Source organism: Mytilus californianus, unplaced genomic scaffold (genome assembly GCF_021869535.1).
Source record: "Mytilus californianus isolate M0D057914Y unplaced genomic scaffold, xbMytCali1.0.p SCAF_10, whole genome shotgun sequence".
NCBI lineage: Eukaryota > Metazoa > Mollusca > Bivalvia > Mytilida > Mytilidae > Mytilus > Mytilus californianus.
Genome location: NW_026262582.1, coordinates 3,520,964 through 3,541,634, shown reverse-complemented (window position 1 = coordinate 3,541,634; position 20,671 = coordinate 3,520,964). Strand labels below are relative to the sequence as shown.

General features: G+C 32.6%; 1 protein-coding gene and 1 long non-coding RNA gene across 2 annotated transcripts in view; both read left to right on the top strand.

The window, feature by feature from the left end:
• The window catches only part of LOC127717471 (uncharacterized), a 167,801-nt gene that overhangs the window by 21,314 nt on the left and 125,816 nt on the right, over positions 1 to 20,671 (top strand). The window lies entirely within an intron of this gene.
• On the top strand, positions 12,981 to 15,505 carry LOC127717477 (uncharacterized). Its single transcript, XR_007989200.1, has 3 exons — positions 12,981 to 13,078; positions 14,819 to 14,907; positions 15,424 to 15,505. It is a non-coding gene; the product is annotated as an uncharacterized LOC127717477 (long non-coding RNA).

Genomic DNA, 20,671 nt, shown 5'->3' with positions numbered 1-20,671 from the left:
AGACAAACAACAGATTTATTTGTTTATTTTCAATGCATTACTTAATTTAAAATGTTTTCTAATAAAAAATGAAATAATATAAAAATCTGTGAATGCCGTCCAATGGTGTCCGATTTATTTATTTAAATAAGCAGATTTTTTAAAAGAGGAGGATCGGACATTTCTACAATATAGTTCCATAAACAATATCAATATAGAGGAACTAATAATTACCTTTGTAACTACATACAACATAAACAACGTTTATATTGACTTTCAATTTACACAGGTGTATCATATTTGTCGTTAAATGATCGATCAGCATTTTGTCTTTTTACAAATGTGCCCGTACCATTTGTATTGCACAATCTACTGACACATATCTTTGCATTATGTATATCCCATATGCAGATGAATTTTGTATTTTGCTACTAAGGTGGGGGAAATAGATTATTGCAAAATTAAAATCGTCTCGTTTGTCACAGATTATGGTACACATAATACGCATTGTGAACTGTCAAAGCAGCATCCCATGGACAATGACGATTAAAGTTAAAGTTGTTTGCTCCATCTTAAATTATATATACTTGCTTTTTATAAACTGAATATTATTTCGATAATTTTGTATATCCAAATTAAATCAGGTTTACATTTGTAAATACTAATATACCATGCTCGGCTTGGAACAAACTTATTTTCGGATTTTCGGAAAATGATATATGTAACAAACATAAACTTTAAGCTACTTCTTCACAAGCAGAACCAAATACAATGAAAGTTCCAACTATGTACTGGCTTCCAAAGCTGCACAAAACACCTTACAAATATATAGATTTATGTCGTCTTCGAGCCATTGTTCTACTACTAAACTGTCTATTCTACTTACTAGTACCCTTGGTGCAATCAAAATCTGATAATGCATTGTTCAAATAAAGCCTTTGAAAATAGTGGAAATAATTACTTTTGGAGTGTCAAAAATTTGCATGCTTATATTGGTGATTTTGAATTTGTCGAGCCTGCGACTTTTGTCGCAAAAGCGAGACATAGCGATCCTACATTCCGTCGTCGTCGTCGGCGACGACCACAAATATTAACTTTGTGGTTAAAGTTTTTCAAATTTTAATAACTTTCTTAAACTATCCTGCATTTCAACCAAACTTGGACAGAAGCTTGTTTATGATCATAAGATAGTATCCAAAACTAAATTTTGTAAAAAACAAATCCTGTTTATCCTTATTTTACTTATAAATGAACATAGTTTTTTTACCAGTTAACATTACATTTACTCTGTGGTTAAAGTTTTACAAATTTTAATAACATTCTTAAACTATTCTGGATTTGTACCACACTTGGACAGAAGCTTGCTCGTGATCTTAAGATAGTATCCAGAAGAAAATTTTGTAAAAAAAAAAATCCTGTTTAACCGTATTTTACTCATATATGGACTTAGTTTTATTCCAGTTAACATTACGTACATTCTGCAGTTAAAATTTTTATAACATTTTTTAGATTTATACACGTTCTTGGATTTTTACCAAACTTGAACAGAACTTGTTACAATCAAAAGATAGTATCTAGAGGAAAATTTTTAATACTTATTTCCCCATTTTTGTTGAGCCTGCGACTAACAGCAACAGTAGGCAAGACACTGAGTTCCGTGGAACCCTTACGAATTTTTCTACCCTATATACCACTTTGCCTCATATTCTTATTAAGAAAAAAATTCACACACCTAAATAAATGGGCATTTAAAAAGTCGGAATGCGAATATATATGTTCAAACTCTTTTAGGACATTTTTCAGTAACAACAAACAAAAGAACTATGTCAATTGGACATGCATTGAAACTATAACGGCCCTTGAATTTTACTAGATAATATTTTTGTTCGCTTTGGAGATTCCGTATATCGTCAAGTTATCGAATTCCAAGGAGACTAAATGTGCACCACTTATTGCGGACCTGTTTCGGTATTGTTATGAGTAACAATTTACGACTAAAATCAGCAAAGACCTATCGAAACAACATCTGACACAAAAATTTAATAATACTTTTAGATGTTTGGATGATATTTTGGCTCTCAATAATGACGACTTCAGTATCTACACTAAAGAGATTTATCCTGATGAACTAACTTTTAATAAAGCTAATACTAACAATGAACACTGCCCTTTCCTGAATCTTTATATCTATATCATTAACGGGAAGCTTAATACCAAAATTTATGATAAAAGAGATGATTTTTCATTTCCTATTGTTAATTATCCATTTTTAGATGGAAACGTTCTCTTGTCACCATCTTATGGTGTTTATATATCTCAGCTTGTACGATTCGCTATTGTATGTAATAACGTATTAGATTTTAGCGAAAGAAATCTATGTATTACTGAATAATTATTACACCAGGGTTTTCGATATCACAAACTAGTCAAACATTTATTAAATTTTATCATAGGTACAATGACATCATTCGTAAATATAAATAAACATGCAGACATCTTATACGTTCAGGTATTTTACATTCATTTTTTGATGGTAATATTCTTTACAAAACACAAAAATGTCGACATTCACCTCAAAAGCTAACAAAACCTTTAAACAGAGTTTATATTTAATTTAATATTGATTCACTTATAGGGTTTTTGCATTGGAAATAAACACATTTATTCTAAAACCAGTTGATGGCATGATACGGGTTATATGTTCTTCTCATATATTTTATGATGGTATGATACTAAACCCCTAACGGGAGGGATTGTGCTTGATATTCATATTCAGTTTACTTGAGGTCTGGAACTGGTATTTCAGTAGCTGCTAGTAGTATGTATCATTGTCATTTTGTTTAGTTTCTTTTGTTACCTATTCTGACATCGGACTCGGACTTCTTTTAAACTGAGTTTTACTGTGCGTATTGCTGTGTGTTTGTATTTCTTTCTACATTGGCTAGAGGTATAGGGTGAGGGTTGAGATTTAAAAAAAACCATGTTTAACCCAGCCGCATTTTTGCGGCTGTCCAAAGTCAGGAGCATCTGGGCTTTGTTAGTCATGTATGATTTTTAAATTTAGTTTCTGTACATATTTCGGAGTTTAGTATGTTGTCCATAATCACTGAACTAGAACACATTTCTGTTTAGGAGCCAGCTGAAGCTCGCCTGCGGGTGGGGGATTTTCTCGCTGTATTGAAGACCTATTGGTTGCCTTCGGCTGTTTTCTGCTCCTTGGTCGGGTTGTTGACTCTTTGACACATTCCCCATTCTCATTCTCAATTTTATTATTATTGATTTACACATGTTACGAAGATTCACATTATCAGATTTGAAATATTTGCTAAGATTGGAAGATAATTGTTTCGTCAATTTGAAAAACGGTTATAAAAATTTCACTTAAGAATTGAATGTTTTTTTTTAAATATTTTCATTATGGTGTAAAAACGTTGAACGATCAACGATTTTGCAGTTCTATAAAATTATAAGAAGAAGCAATCAATAAATATAATTAAATGCTTATTCTTTAAACATGAACATGATGAACTGAAAAGTTATATCAAGCTTTTCGTTTGTTATTACATTTATTAATTTAACAATGTTACATATAGCACGTGCAGTCATAACTGTTGTGTTTTATGCAGAAACAGAATATCATATTGAACATTTTGAAGTGTCTGTCGATTGTTGTCAGCCTTCATTATCAATGATTGAAACATACATTTAATGTAATTATAACCTTTTGAAAAGACCAGGTCTACTCCTGATAGGTTAAAAGAGCTTTTAAGGAGGTTATTTTGTCGGTTTTTGGTCACTATGTACCCATTTTTCATGATTTGTATTAACATGGAATACAATTTTTATTATCATATAGTCAGACATGGTAGAACATCTTTTAAACTTGTAGAAATTTATCAAAATCGGAAATAATTGTTATTTACTCTCTTTATCTTTTTTTTACATATCTACCACAGTACCTTTTTAAATTCTAATAGCTGTTAAATAATCAAAATAAAAGGCATTCTATTTTAGCTATTCGTTCTCATGTTTTAGATGATGGCATCATGTGAAACGTATAAAAAAGATACAGATATGACAGAACAACCTACTAATAAACTTGGTAATTATCGTAAATCTAGATTTCTTCAATAAGTTAACACATGACCATATACATGAGCGGTATTTGGTAAGAATGTCAATGTTAAGGTCTTTCTAAGAAATTGTAAATATCTCAGTGAAAAATGTAATTCAACATCAGTGTTAACAATCTGATATATACCATTCGATAGTCCTAGACAGACGATTCATTGTTTAGTTTCTATTGGCTTTTGGACTACTTTTCAGTAACTGCGGGTACTCTCAGATTGGTTCTGTGTGTTTTATTGTGTAATGTGTGTGCTTTGTGTCAATTTGATCAATAAAACCTCTTTCAACAAAATTTGTATATTTTTTTCTATGAAGTGAGCTGTTACATTTTTCTCCCAGGTTATGCAAGGCCTGGGGCCCGAAGCATGTTAACTGGCTACATTCCGAATGTGCTTCTCCTAGGTCATAAGCATGTATTCAGTGATTATCTTTTGTTACTGTATATAATATTTTTTGTTTTCGTTTATTGTTTCCTACATACATAACGTCGCATATTTTGGCCTTTGATTTGTATTACATTTGTCATGTCGAGACCTTTGATAGCCTGATATGCACTACAGGTTTAGCTACGCACTTATTGAAGGCAGTACAGGGACCTATTCATCCAATAGTATCAACCTTCTGTGTCATGTTGCTTCAGGAAGGTTGGCTCTCTGGCAATCATATGACATCTTCTTATCTTATATGATAGTATAAAGAAAGTTATGATATACATGTAGGGAATACAAGTAAATCAAGAAAAAATATTAACAATTGCAGATCATCAAAAAGTTATCAATGTTGAAAAAATTCCGCTCTAAAAGAGCATTCTTAAAAAAGGTGAAATAGTTTAATTTCAACAAAGAACAACTCAAGGTCAAGGTAAAATGCACTGAAGGAAATAAATGCGTACTGACGCATACTGATGGTCTACAGGATAACAACATTATCCATGTGAAATATTTACGTTTATTTATCTTAACTACAGACATAGTGGAAAGCATCACTTAAACTCAACAGCGTTTTTCGATGACATCCGATATTAAAAAAATCGTGACAAATTAAGCATTTTATTTTTCAAAGTTTATCATACAGCATAAAAAATGTAAAAGTGTATTCAGATATTGTTGATTAGTTTTTCTAAAATATTATCTAAAAAGCAAAATCACCGAACTCAAAGGAAAATTCACAAAGGAATGTCCCCAATCAAATGGCAAAATCTCAATCACATCAAACGAATAGAGAACAACTGGCATATCCCCGACTTGGCAGAGACATTTTCTTATGTAGAAAATGGTGGACCAAACCCGGTCTTAAAGCCAGCTAAACCCCTCACCTGTACGACAGTCGCATCAAATTCCACAACAGACATGATAGGTAAAAATGTCAAAAACAAGGACACAACAGTCAACATTGTGCCAATATCTCAATCACTATAAGAACAAACAAATATGTAACAAAGAAGCCCAAAATGGCATATAGACCAAGCATATTAGCAAAAATTAAAGACAAGAATACACAAATGTACCATAGTACAATAACACAATGACGGGATTTATAAGTACAGAGCCCCGTCACATATGTATCAAAGAAACATAAAAAGGCTTTTATAAATTTTGACTTGGATGGAGAGTTGTCTCATTGGCATTCATACCACATCTTCTTATATCTATGAAGACAAAGCACATTATCAAAAATGAAAGAATACAAATATTTGAATTGTAATTACTGAAATCGACAATTTGAGTAGTGACTCTTCTGCTTTATCGTTAAATGTGTTTCAGAAACTGCACAAGAATGTCGAGATACAGAGGAATGTCACAAATAACCGTACCAGTTCCAGAGGCTACTTCCGGTTCAAAAAATCCTATACACAAGCTCAAATACCTGTAAATCACTTTCCGTCTTCTTTTACTTTACGCCGTCAATTAGTATTTGAATGCCGGGAAGACGAATTTTAGAAATCATTGATTGCACCTTTAATTTGCCGGCAGTAAAGAAGTGTTCTCTGATTATAACAATGACAGGTTAATTATCAGTACGGTAGATAGCAATTATATTCGTTATTTTGACATGGATTACCACCCACGATATATAACAGGGGTAAACAATGACACCGTTGCAGTAGCTTGTACAAGACATAGTGTCTTTCAAGCTATAAATGTATCGAATAACATGGTTAAAAGTTCATTTCGTACCCGAAGTGAATGCTACGCGAATTCATGCAGCGATGACTTATTCAAAACATCATTCAATCTTTTATGGGTGGATTTAACATAGATAAAAAAAAACTGTATAATAAAAAAGCAGTGAATGAGGTTGTTAAATTTGACATATGCCTTTTTGTGCTTCTTTGTTACATATTTGTTTGTTTTTATAGTGATTATAACACAATGTTGACTGCTGTACCCCTATTTTGACATTTTTACCTATTATGTTTGTTTGTTTTGTTCACGCATCGTTGTCAATTTAATGGAATTGAATGCGACTGTCATACAAGTAAGAGGTTTAGTTAGCTATAAAACAAGGTTCAATCCAGAATTTTCTACATACAAAAATGCCTGTACCAAGTTAGGAATATGACGTTTGATGTGTTTGAGCTTTTGATTTTGCCATTTGATTAGGGACTTTCCGTTTTGAATTTTCCTCGGAGTTCAGTATTTTTATGATTTTACTTTTTATAGTATTTTTGTTGTTCTGGTATAGTAGTAATGGATCTAGATGGTCACGTGATACGAACGATTACAAATCCTGGTGTTGATCTCGGATATTTAACCGTAGATAAAAACAGGCTCTACTTTTGTAACAGATTTTCGTAATTTTTTTGTGATTTGAGCGGTAACGTCATGTGGGAATTTGATAAAGAAGACTATAAAGATATGTATGGCCTGGCAACAGATTCCAAGGGAAATGTTTATGTGGACAATACTGATGGCGATGGTATATTGATTGTTTCTACTGACGGCAGACAGTATAAGGATATTCTGACTAGCTTTGATTCTCTAGATTCACCAATATCACTTGATATTGACAGACAAGAAAACCGAATAGTTGTTCGTAACCATGGTAATGAGAAAGCCTTTATATTTGATGTTGAATTTAAGAGTTGATTTGATTATTAAAGAAATAAACATATTTGTTATGAAAAATTTATGTATGCATCTTTTCAACTCGTTAGGATAATTACTTCACTAAATATGTAATAGGCACTTCCATTTGAAATAATGTTCTCGAATCGAATCCTCGAATCTGACATACTGAATAAGACTTATCGTCGGTTTTGTACTTACATGAGCAACATGATCGGTGCTATATGTGGAGCAGAATCTGCCTATTCTTTCAGAGCACCTGTATCACCATCGGTTATTCGTAGGGTTCGTGTTGCTCAGTCTGTGATTGTGTACGTTGTGTAGTTTTTGTTTGTCTTATGGAAGTTTTTGTTTTTTACGATGGCTTTGTCAGTTTGTTTTCGATTTTTGAGTTTGAATGTCCCTTTTGTATCTTTTGCTTCTCTTGTTGTATTCTTATCAAGGGCAATAGGGAAAACTACCGTGCCTCAACACAGGACACCTTGCATGTTGTATCATAAGTAAGGTTACAACACGCTCTGTTTAAAAGACGTTGACTCATTCTAGTGGTTTGGTTGTCCTATACTCCTGCTTCTTCATTTGTTTAACATATTTTTTCTAACCAATTAACTCCACCACACCAAATAAATGATATAACCAATACTAAGGTTTATGTTATATGTTTGTATAAATGCATAACATATTCATATAAGTTTAGATGCTTGTCTTACCGTTCTGTTTATTATTTAATAGAAATAACACATATACATACAAGTTAATAATGTTCGCTAATCTGTTTCAAAATAAAAAGCTTTTAAAAAGACTGTTATAAATTGAGAGTATATAAAATAAAAAACTTTAAAAGCAGACAAAAATAAAGGGTTTTGGCTTGTATTCGAGAGATTAGACATTGAAAATTTTGCGGGAAATTGTTCTCTCAAGATTTTTCATACATTTAACATTGGCACCCTTTTTTCAGTCAAAAAGTATGAAAAAATAACAAGGGTTTAATAAAATTTTCAATGGTGGCATTTTAAACAATATGTAACCAAATTATGAAAATAAAAGTAGGGGTTAGTGGACAAACATTTTTAATGACACTACATGGATAAAACTAGAGGATTCCAAATACCTGGCAAAAATTCAAAAACAAGAGGAGCAAACATCATTTATATAAGAAGTGGGCTATAGACCAATGAGACAGCAACCCAAACGACACAAAACAAATAAAGTTATCAATACAAAAAAGGACGCCCTTCTATTTACCAATACCATTTACATTTACTTTACCTAAACACAAGAGTATATCACACGGCCTTGAAAATCGATCATTCTGATGCCTTTAATATTTTCTTACTTTTTGTATAGCGCAATCTACTGACACTCAGGTAAACAAAGAAAACACAGTAAAAATACACAACTGTGTGTAGCTAAATAATTCAAAATATTGTAATTAGTTATGATCTTATTTATAATTACATTTTCCTCGTCCAAATTGACCTATTTTGAAATACTCTTATTAAAAAAAGAGGTAAATGATATCAAAGGGACATTCAAACTCATAAGTTGAAAAAAACGCCACGGATACAATTGAAAAAAAAAAGACAAAGAGACAAACACCAGTACACAAGACAATATAGAAAAACCAAAGAATGAGAAAACGAACCCACACAAACCAATGGCGATGATCTCATGTGCTCCGGAAGGGCAGGCAGATCCTACTCAACATGTGACACCCTTCATGTCGCTCGTGTTAGTGCAAACTAATTCGGGAGGTCGTATTCGGAGGAAGGAGACAATATTGTAGTTACGACAATTGGAACATTTCCGTCGTCATCAGTGCATCACACATTCCATAGCGGTCAGCCATATCGTGGTGGTGTCCGTAAAATTTAAGAAGGTATGATTTCAACTTCACCACTTGGAACTCTTGGTTTGATAGCTACCTTGTGAGCAGCAACCCTCTATAAAGACAATCATGATAGGAAACACTAGCCCTGGAATGTCGTAACAGCTGGAAGATATATACTCCTACGCAGGCGCTGCTAACATGTTGCTACATAGAAATGTAAAATTCACAATTGGGAAGCTGAAATCATTTCTTTTGTTTCCAATTAATAGATAAAATTGAGAGTGAATTGGGGAATGTGTCAAAGAGACAACAACTCGACCATAGAGCAGACAACAGCCGAAGGCAACCAATGGGTCTTCAATGCAGCGAGAAACTCCCGCACCCGGAGGCGTCCTTCAGCTGGCCTCTAAACAAATATGTATACTAGTTCAGTGATAATGAACGTCATACTATACTCCAAATTATACACAAAAAACTAAAATTAAAAACGATACAAGACTAACAAAGGCCAGAGGCTCCTGACTTGAGACAGGCGCAAAAATGCAGCGGGTTTAAACATGTTTTTTGAGATCTCAACCCTCCTCTATACCTCTAGTCTATGTAGAAAAAACAAACGTACAACAGTACGCACAGTAAAACTCAGTTTAAGAGAAGTCCGAGTCCGATGTCAGAATAGGAAACAAAAGAAAATAAACAAAATGACAATAATACATAAATGAACAAAGGACTACTAGCAGTTACTGACATGCCAGCTCCAAACCTCAATTAAACAGATTGAAAGATTATGTCTTCATCATATGAAAATCAAGTACAATCCCTTCCGTTAGGGGTTTAGTATCATACCATCATAAAATATATGAGAAGAACATAACCCGTATCATGCCAACAACTGGTTTGAGAATAAATGTGTTTAATTCCGATGCAAAGACCCTATAAGTGAATCAATATTAAAGCCAAAATATGCAATCTTTAATGACCTGACATTAGTGTCGCATCTATATCCCTTCTTAATAAGTCTGTTTAAAGATTTGTTAGCTTTTGAGATGAATACTGACATTTTTGGGCTTTGTAAAGAATATTACCATAAAAGATTGGATGAGAAATACCCGAACGTATAAGATGTTTGCATGTTGAGTTATATCTACGAATGATGTCCTTATACCGATGATAAAATTTAGTAAATGTTTTGACTAGTTTATGATATCGAAAACCCTGGTGTAATAATTTTTCAGTAATACATAGATTTCTTTATCTAAAATCTAATACGTTGTTACATACACGAGCGAATCGTACAAGTTGAGATATATAAACACCATCAGATGGTGACAAGTGAACGTCACCATCTAAAAATGGATAATTAACGATAGGAAATGAAAAATTATCTCTTTTATCATAAATTTTTGTTTGAAGCTTCCCGTTAATGATATAGATATCAAGATCGAGGAAAGGACAGTGGTCATTGTTAGTATTATCTTTATTTAAAGTAAGTTAAACAGGATAAATTTCTTTAGTATACATACTGAAGTCGTCATTATTGAGAGCCAATATATCATTCAAATATCTAAAAGTGTTGTTAAATTTTTGTATCAGATGTTGTTTCGATGGGTCTTTGCTGATTTTAGTCGTAAATTGTAACTCATAACAATACAAAAACAGGTCCGCAATAAGTAGTGCACAGTTAGTCCCCATTGGAATTCCGATAACTTGACGATATACAGAATCTCCAAAGCGAACAAAAATGTTATTAAGTAAAAATTCAAGGGCAGATATAGTATCAAAGCATGTCCAATTGACATAGCTCTTTTGTTAGTTGCTTCTAAAAAATGACTTAAAAGAGTTTGAACATATGTATTCGCATTCCGACTTTTTAAATGCCCATTTAATTAGGTGTGTGAATTTTTTCTTAATAAGAATATGAGGCAAAGTGGTATATAGGGTAGAAAAAAACAAAACTTTGAACAGATTCAAAATCACCAAGCCAGTATTTAGTTGGGACTTTCATTGTATTTGGTTCTGCTTGTAAAGAAGTATCTTATAGTTTATATTTGTTACAGATATCGTTTTCTGAAAATGAAGTCAGTTGGAATGTTGGTGAATTCGTGATTTCCATTATTTACCTCATTAGAAAGTATTATTAATCGATCAAGTACATCCGTCTGCTGTTCACAATATGATATGTACATAATAACTCCGTCAGATATCAGTATTTCTTGAGATTAGGTTCTGGATAAACTTACATTTGAATATTACAGTATGCACTAAATTAACGTACATTTTACATTCTTACGTTGTAATCTCAATGGAAAAATCATGACAGTAGGATGAAAGCTAAAATGAAATATATTATGAAAAACGTAATACTTATTATGCATTTTGTCAGTACAGAATAATGAGTGTGAAGATTTATGTTGTTTACTCTGTTATTATTAACTTGTAGAGTACATTGCTTTGTTTTCTTAGTTATGTAGTTTTGTCATAATCATATAATGCATATTGTATTTATAATTTTTCAATGTATAGTATTAAAATATATCCAACTTATATTCGTTTTCAACATAAATATTTCATATAGAACTATATACTGGCAGCTATGATAAAGGTAATGGGAAATTCATTCATGTTTAAAGAAAATAACAATATGCTTATTATGCGTATTAGTATCAACGTGGGTTTTTTTAATTAAAGAATTGATTTATAAAACTTTTGTCCGATAGTGTATTATTTCACTTCTTAAAACAGTCCCTGAAATGAAAGATTCGTTTTCCCACCATATAAAACTTTTTTTGTAGGTTTTAGATCTCTTCCAACTCACCTTGTTATCGATTTCAGTAAGAACATAACGTGCTTCTGGTGTAAACGTGGCATGATACGTTCGAGAACAAAGCTATAAACTATGAAAACAAACGTGACAAGCCAGCACCCTTGTGCATCATGTCAGAACTAAAAATTTGATTTTTTTCCAATATGCCACAGTAAGGCACTTATCTTTATTTATAGGGGAGAAGCATACAAAAGAGATACAATCACTGATTTGCAAGAATGTTTTGACAATTTTTTTAACACATTACTGCATAAATTTAGAAAGAGTACAAAAGTAAGAAGATATAAAGGAACTAAACAAGAACATTTTGCTTTCGAAAAAAATAGCAATTTCTGCTTGATGACTGGTATCCGTTATGTTTAAGCCCAAATTCTCTGTTGAGTATAAAAGATGGATTACAGACAATATTATGGATATGACTAAAAGAACAGAGTCGTGGCCATCTTAAGTGCCAGTCTGCCTAAGGATCAGGCAATATTGTATTTTATTGAAACACACAATATCACAAAACTTCAACTCCTATACATTTTTAGAAACCTTACATGACATAAAGATTAAAAAATGAAACATTAGTAATATTTTATCATTGTAGTTAATTTCCTGGTACCTTTAAGTTAAGGCTTGTTCCTTATAGTCCTATGCAAATTTTGACTTTTGAAAATTAATTTGAGTATAACATCATGATTCATAAAACATATTAGCACTTGTAATTCTGTCCTCAATCTTCTTTCAGTGGGTGTTTTTGTTTATCTGATCATATTGACAGCTAAAAAAAATTCCCTATTTTAGCAAGTTTGAAAAGAGTTATCTCCCTTTTAGGAACTCTTTGTATCACTAATCATAACAAATGGACGTCACAGTGACATAACATGACTAGCAGAAGTTGCAATTTTTCGATATTTTGTAACACAGAGTGTGGTTTATCCTCTTACTACAAAGAAGAATCAACTGATACATCTATTGCACATTGTTGTAAAAATATTGACAATCATTTGGCTTCAGTTGGGCTGAAGTCAGATGAGATTCCTTCAGAGGGTCATTTGATATGCTTCAGGGTAGGAATTTTCTCTGCCTTGAAGTCATATTCTGTATGTCCCCGGTATCGATATGCCTTAGGAATTTGTTGGCGGAAAAAGGCAGGTTGCACACATCCTAACCACTCGGGGAAGGCAAAACCAGAGAGAGCAGTGTCGGTGGATATGAGTCGAGCCATTTCCATGTATAATGGAAAATTGGTGCCTGTTGGATCAGGTAATGAACAACAAATTTGTTAATAGCACTATTCTTCATATATATAAATACTTTTTTCAATATTAAGAGGGTCATGCATCAATTTAAAAAAAAAAGGGAAAAAAATGGGGGGGGTATATATTTCACTTGTCACAAAAAACAATAAAATGCCAAACTAAAGAAAAGCAAAAGAAAATGATCTTAATGAGAATTTTTGCCTTTACATTTTGTGATAAACTATATTAAAGATGAAAAAACAACATGCCATGTGTAAGGTATTATTCAAAATCAAAACCACACTCATCTCAAGTTTACTGGCAATTCCTAAACTTGAACCTATTACATGTACATGTTTTATAAAACTCTGGAAAGTGTTTTTCACAATGGTATGGTTTCTTACATGGCACCCTATATCTACCATTGGCTGATCTAGAAATTTCATAAGTTGGGGCCCACTGACTGCCTAAGAGGGGGCCGCTCCAGTCATGCTTCAGTGATTCTCTATATAAACAACCAAAAACAGTACTAGTGTTCGTACATCCATGACAACTACAAGTATAAAACTATTATTTTTTTATGTGGATATATATAGATATATAAAGAAGATGTGGTATGAGTACCAATGAGACAACTCTCCATCCAAGTCATAATTTGTAAAAGTAAACCATTATAATGTAGGTCAAAGTACGGTCTTCAACACGGAACCTTGGCTCACACCGAACAGCAAGCTATAAAGGGCCCCAAAAAAATTACTAGTGCATGTAAAACCATTCAAACGGGAAAACCAACAGTCTAATCTATATAAAAAACAAGAAACATTTATGAACCACATCAACAAACGACCACAACCACTGAACATCAGGTTCCTGACTTAGGACAGGTGAAAATATGTACATATTTTAGGTCGTAACATTGCAAGTGTTCATTTTATGTTTCTATTCATCTAACTTATGGATTTAAAAAGTTAGAATAAGGGGTAATAGCACAATATTTTGTTTGAAAGAATATTGCATCAAAATATTACATGTACAAATGTATACCAGTGTGAGATTTTACAAAACAAAACACAAAAGATATTTAATTGTAACCAGTCTGATAATAACAGCCATCATATACATGTAGCCAATACCCAATTTTGACTTGTATAAGTAAATTATCCTGTAACCCCACTTCCATGTTGAGCAGGCTGTATAGTAAATGTTTTTTTTTTGGCGTGCAAGTTCATTTTGGTGTCATCTTTGGGGTCCACCTTCCAGTTATGTCGTTTTTTGTTTTTTTTTGAAAATCAGATACAACTACATGTACTTGGATTTACAAATGTAAACAACTACAGCTTCAAACATGTCTAGTGCCAATGTAAACACAATATTTGTTCATTGTGTGAAATATAAAATGTATTTGTACTCGCTCATACTGAACAGGAGAAAGCTTGGGAAGTCTCACATTTTGTCCTATTTCGAAAGCTTGTTTAAGTCTATTTTATATTTTCTAACAATATACATACAACTGTAAATCGACTTAATATGAATAGCTCACTGTAAGGCCTTCAACAATGATCACACGTTAGAATTTAGATTACTTCAATGTGCACCTACTATAGTTATAGAATGATTTTTGTTAAATGGAACACTTAACATTTATGATAATGATTATCATGATAATAGGTTATTTATTTTGTAGGCTCACATGTACATTCATAAATTTCCTACAGCCTCATTTGATATATTTAACTTGTGATAAAGTTTTTCTTTTCTTATGCAGGAATTTGCCGTAAATGTAGATCTGTTGTCTATGAACAAATTTCCAACTTAAATTTAGAAGATATTCCTTGTGATGCTTCAGAGCCTGAGGTTTGTAACACTGTTTTCTTTTTATACGAAAATAAGAATGATTGTCAATATTAAAAATGCAAAATTAACGACCAGAACATGTTCATTTATTATGATTATTAACCCTTTTTTGTAGAAGAGGGACAAGGTGATCCAGATTTTTAATGTGCTATAGAAATGTGGTATGATTGCCAATGAGACACTCATTCACAAGAGACAAAATGATACAGAAAGTTCACAAGGTAACACTCCACATTTGCTGAGGCATGATTAGCAGAGAAGAAGCAAATACATTTGTACCAATCTCCAAGGCCTTCATTTGACCCATTTTTTGGCAAAAACTAAAAACAAAATTAGAGAGAAAATAAAAACCGAAAAAATTATATTCTAATCTTCAAGGTCGAATATATACATTGATTGATATGAGCTTCACAGGCTCTAGTTATTTAGGTTTTTATTTTGCTTACAAAAACTCATATTTACTCCCTCTAACATGTCTAAGAAAACCATTTAGTTTATGATTTGATTTTTCAACAGTGTATATCTGAAAACGGAGAAAAAAACAATGGATTGTCACAAGTTTCAAACAGCACAGCTTGCGCAAGTAATAACTGCAGGGTAAGTGTTTTTTTCCATAGGATTAAGTATAAAGATTTCATGAATAGGGAATTATGATCCAAGAATATGCGGTTTTAAAAAATTAGTATCTACACAAAATGTCGTGCTGTAAAATTCACAGCTACCATACATTGCAATGATATTTAGTTTTATTATATGACTATAAATTTTCTGTTTTCTCATTGGATAAAAGCATAGGAAATCCTTTTTGATAAAACGTTATATTCACCGCAGCAAAAATAACGTGAGGTTAATAAAAGATTTGGAACAGCGTCCGTGTACCCAAATATAGTGAATACTGGTGAAACACAGAAAACTAAACTGTTGTTACTATAATGCAAAAAGCTTCCTATTGTGACTCATAGATTTTATTTGACAGTATCAATACACAGAAAACCTGATACATGTAATTGGTGTTCTGACATATAAAACCTGCCCAGAATAGTTGCCACACAATGCAAGGTCACTTATAATTCTAATATTAGGAAAACATTGCTACCAACACAAACATGAGGGTAGAAATGCCCTTTACTATCAGGCTTCAAATGGTAATTTTCAGCTACCGTTAGCTTCAAATTAGTTAAAATGTTACTGTGATTCGTCAAAATATCCCTATCGTGATTCATCAGAGGTCTCAAATATTTATCGTTACCATTGTTTTTGTGGAAAAAAGCTAACGTTATTCGTCAAAATCAGTCTATTTTTTTATCGTCTTAAAGAAAGTGTACATTTTATCGTCTTGCACCAAAAATTACCATTAATGGACGTCATTTGCCAAGATTTGTTACTGTTATTTGTAATGAAGGTACCCCCATCACGACCCTCAAACATACATGTAGCTTTATTATATGATTAATGACATTGTATACATGATGTAACTAAAAAAAAAAGTACACAATCAATTCAGTTTTTTTTCACATAAATACACAAAGAAAATTTGCAGTGAAATTTAAATTATTTATAAAAAAATGTTTCATTATCATTTAAATTTTATAGGAAGAAAAAGGAGGACCAGAATACTTATTCAGACAAAGACCAAGCATGCCTTGTATTCAACATAATAACAACAGCCAAGTAAGTGTGTATATAACAGCAATGCAAACTATATCCACACTTTGGAGAGATTTATTGAAAATCCTCTGAAAACAATGTTATTGTTGCAATTAGACTATGAACAGCTCAGATAAAACTTTACTTTCTACTATGTTATATTATATTCCTTGCTTTATAAAGTGAATCTTATTCACCCACTGTGCTTTTGAAACTTCTAATCTATTTTAATCCTTATTATACCCCGGTAAACAAAGTTCCGTATGGTATAGTGTTTTTATACGACCGCAAACAATTTTTTGGGATCGTATAATGGTATGATGTCGTCGTCGTCTGCGTTGTCGTCCGAAGACACATTTGTTTCCTGACAATATCTTTAGTTTAAGTGAATGGATGAATTTTTTTAAGAAGGTTCAATACCACAAAAGGAAGGTTGGGATTGATTTTGGGGATGATGGTCCCAACCATTTAGGAAATAGGGGCCCAAAAGGGGCCAAAAACAAGCATTTTTCTAGTTTCAGGATATTAACTTGTGTATAAGTATTTTGATTGCTCTAAAATTGTACCACAATGTTTAATACCACAAGTAGAAGGTTGGGATTCATTTAAGGGGTTATGGGGCCAACAGTTTAGGAAAAAAGGGGCCAAAAACAACAATTTTTGTAGTTTCCGGACAATAACTTGTTTGTAAGTGTATGGATCTCTCTGACATTGTACCACAAGGTTCCATATCACAAAGGGAAGGCTGTGATTGAGTTTGGGGATAATTGCCCCAAACTTGTAGGAATTAGGGACCAAAGAAGGGCAAAAAACAAGCATTTTTCTAGTTTCCAGACAATAACTTGTTTTTAAGTGTATGGATCTCTCTGAAATTGTACTACAAGGTTTCATACTACAAAGGGAAGAATGGGATTGAGTCTTGGGGTAATTGCTCCAAGGGGGGTTTCCCAAAAAAAAATTTTTTTGGGGGGAGGGTGATTTTTTTTTTCCAATTCTTTTAAGGAATTCATATTTTTTTCAAAAATTTCAAATTTTAAATTTTTGAAAAGTTTAAAGAAGAAATCTTCAATTGCGCAGTATTGGGCAATAGATTTGTAAGATCTTTGACCACATTTATTTTGTGCCAGAAACCTTTATTATGTCAAAAGTTTGATCACAATCAAAATCCAGACAGTATCAAGCTTGAATATTGTATCCAAATTTGCCCCAACTGTTCAGGGTTGGACCACTGCGGTCGTATCAGGCTGCGCTCAGCAAAGCATTTTATTTACCTGTACATCCGTCTGTCCGTCAGTCCTGTCCTTGTCATCACAACTCCTCTGAAACCACACAACAGAATTTCATGAGATTTTGTCGATAATAATGACTTACTATGTAGATGTGCATATCATAAGGAAATTTTTTCTAGGAATTATGCCTCTTTGAACTTAAAATTCTGGCCTAAATATTCTACTGCAACAGTTTGTCATCGCAACTCCTCTGATTCACCACAACAGAAATTCATCAATCTTCGAAGTTAATTAGATCAAATGTAGATCTGCAAATCAACAGGATTCAATTCTTTTTCTAGGAGTTATGCCCCTTTGAACTTAACAGTTTTGTCATCACAACTCTTCTGAAACCATGCTTTAGAATTTCATGAAACTTTGTAGATAATGAGGACATCCTATGTACATATGTACATGTGACTGCTTATCAACAAGAAATTATGATTCGATTTTATTTCTAGTAATTAAGCCACTTTCAACTTAAAATTTTGGCTTAAATTTACTACTGCAACAGTTTTTATGGCAACTCCTCTGAAACCACACATTGTTAATGATAAGGACATACACTTGTAATATGTAGATGCATATCCAGAAGAAGTTTTTTAAATAAAGATGATTCCATGTACTCTAAAAGGTAAATGAAAATTACACAGTAGTATGACAATCAGACATGTTTTGCAAAATATTTTTTAGAACGATTATTCATGCTTTATAATTTATTTCAGGAATCATCACAGGACTTGCAAATGTCACAAACATCAAATTTGAGCGAGGAAAATATAGCTATTGATTTGAGCACATGTAACAATGTCTTTGCAACTCTAAGTAAGGAGGAAGTAAGTCCTTTGAACTATCAACTTCAAACTAACTTCAACTCAGTCACTTCGACAACACAAAGATATGTGGAACGTAAAGCTGATTAAATTAATCTGTACTGTACTAAACGCCATTGCACCAGGCCAATCTAAGGAATTATTTGTTCATATGATGAACAAACATAAAAACATATCAGAACATGCAAGTATTGAAGATAAATCTGTTGAATGTATGATAGATCCCTTAACTAAGCTGTATGAAGAAACTAACAACAACATTGTTAAAGAACAGCTTCTTTCAATCATGGCATCCTACACTACAAAAGACACTTTGATGACCAAAATTCCCGGACTTACAAAATACAGGGTAGATAAAGTTAGGAAATTGACTTTCCAGTCTATTTACGATCAAAATAAACAACCGCCATCAAAAAGATTCAGAATGGACCCTGTCAAACTGGAACACGCTTTATCCTTTTTCTTCACGTCTGTATTCCACCAAATTGTTTCCTATGGGACTAGAGACTTAAAATTAGAGTCTGGTGAATCATTGACAGTCCCTGATGTTGTCAGAACTGCTTGCCATGCAACAATGATTCAAATGTATGAAAGCTTTTGTGAAGAGGATTGTTTTACACCTTTATGTAGATCGTCGTTGTACAACATTTTGAATGCATGTGCTGCATCTAAAAGGAGAAATATACACGGGCTTGATAACATAACAGCAGATGGGCATAGTGCTATTGAATGCATAGAAGGTCTTGTTGCAGTTCTAGAAAAAGAAGGGGCAAAAACAACTGAAAAGAAGACATCATTGTTGCAGCAAGTAAAAAGTGGAAAAAAATTATTTAAAAGGAGACTTTAAATTGCATGTATCGAAGAGTTCTGAGTGTGCTGATCATTGCATTAGATATGGATTGAGTGACCCTAAAGATGTAGATTACAGATCTGACTGTCCCCACGAGCATACTGTTACATGTGATCGATGTGAAAATCTTGTCACATTATTTGAAGACATTTCTAAACTAGAATTTAAAAGTGCAGAAGATAATGCAGAGTTCAAAAATGCAGTAGAGAAAATTAACAGTTGGAAATCACATATAATGAGAACAGTAAACCAAGATTTGAGTAGAACAGAATTATTTGACATATTACAACCACACCAAGTTCTTATAGTAATGGACTGGGCCATGAAATTTTTGCCAAGCTTGCATCGAGAAAAACAGTCTGACTGGTTTGGTCAAAAGGGCATTTCATGGCATGTATCTGTTTGTATTTTTGCAGACAGTATCCAAAGAAATAATGAGCAAAATGCAACAAACTTAAAGGTATGTGAATAATTGAGGAAATATATTTTGTTTTAAGAATAAGATATGGATATCCAAGATCGTGTACCATTACCCAAAAATTGATATTGATCTGGTGACAATCTGATTATAAATGCTGTTTTATAATAATAGATTTCTGATCAACATAGTATTATGAGGCTTTTTCCATATCACTAACTATTAACACTCTACCGATATCATTCCTCAAGATAACGCTATCATGCATTTTATTAGGACAAAAAAAAATAATATGTGTGTTTCCTATTACACCTTTGAAAAAAAAATAGGGTAGGTAGGGATTTCATTTTATTTTACCTGCCATTTTTTTTTACATTGAGTCTACGGGAGGGACATTCTGACTTTAACAGTGGTTATTGAAAAATGACAAAATAAACTTTAGGGTACGCTATGTTTGAGCTAAAAAAAAGGGAGGATACGTAGGGTAATAGGAAACACACATACTTTTTTATCATGTTTATTTTGCCTTATGTCTCAGATTGATATGAAGAATCATTTAGATGTGATATGGTTAAATTACTTTGTGCCGGCTATAAGACGCTCTGACCTTAAAAATTGTAAAACAATTCAAACTAGATTAAAATGGCCTTTAATGTATAACAAGAACCATACACATAATTCATTTACAATAGACCAATAGATTTTTCATGTTCACTGTGCATGCAGCAAAATAAATTAAATTATTATA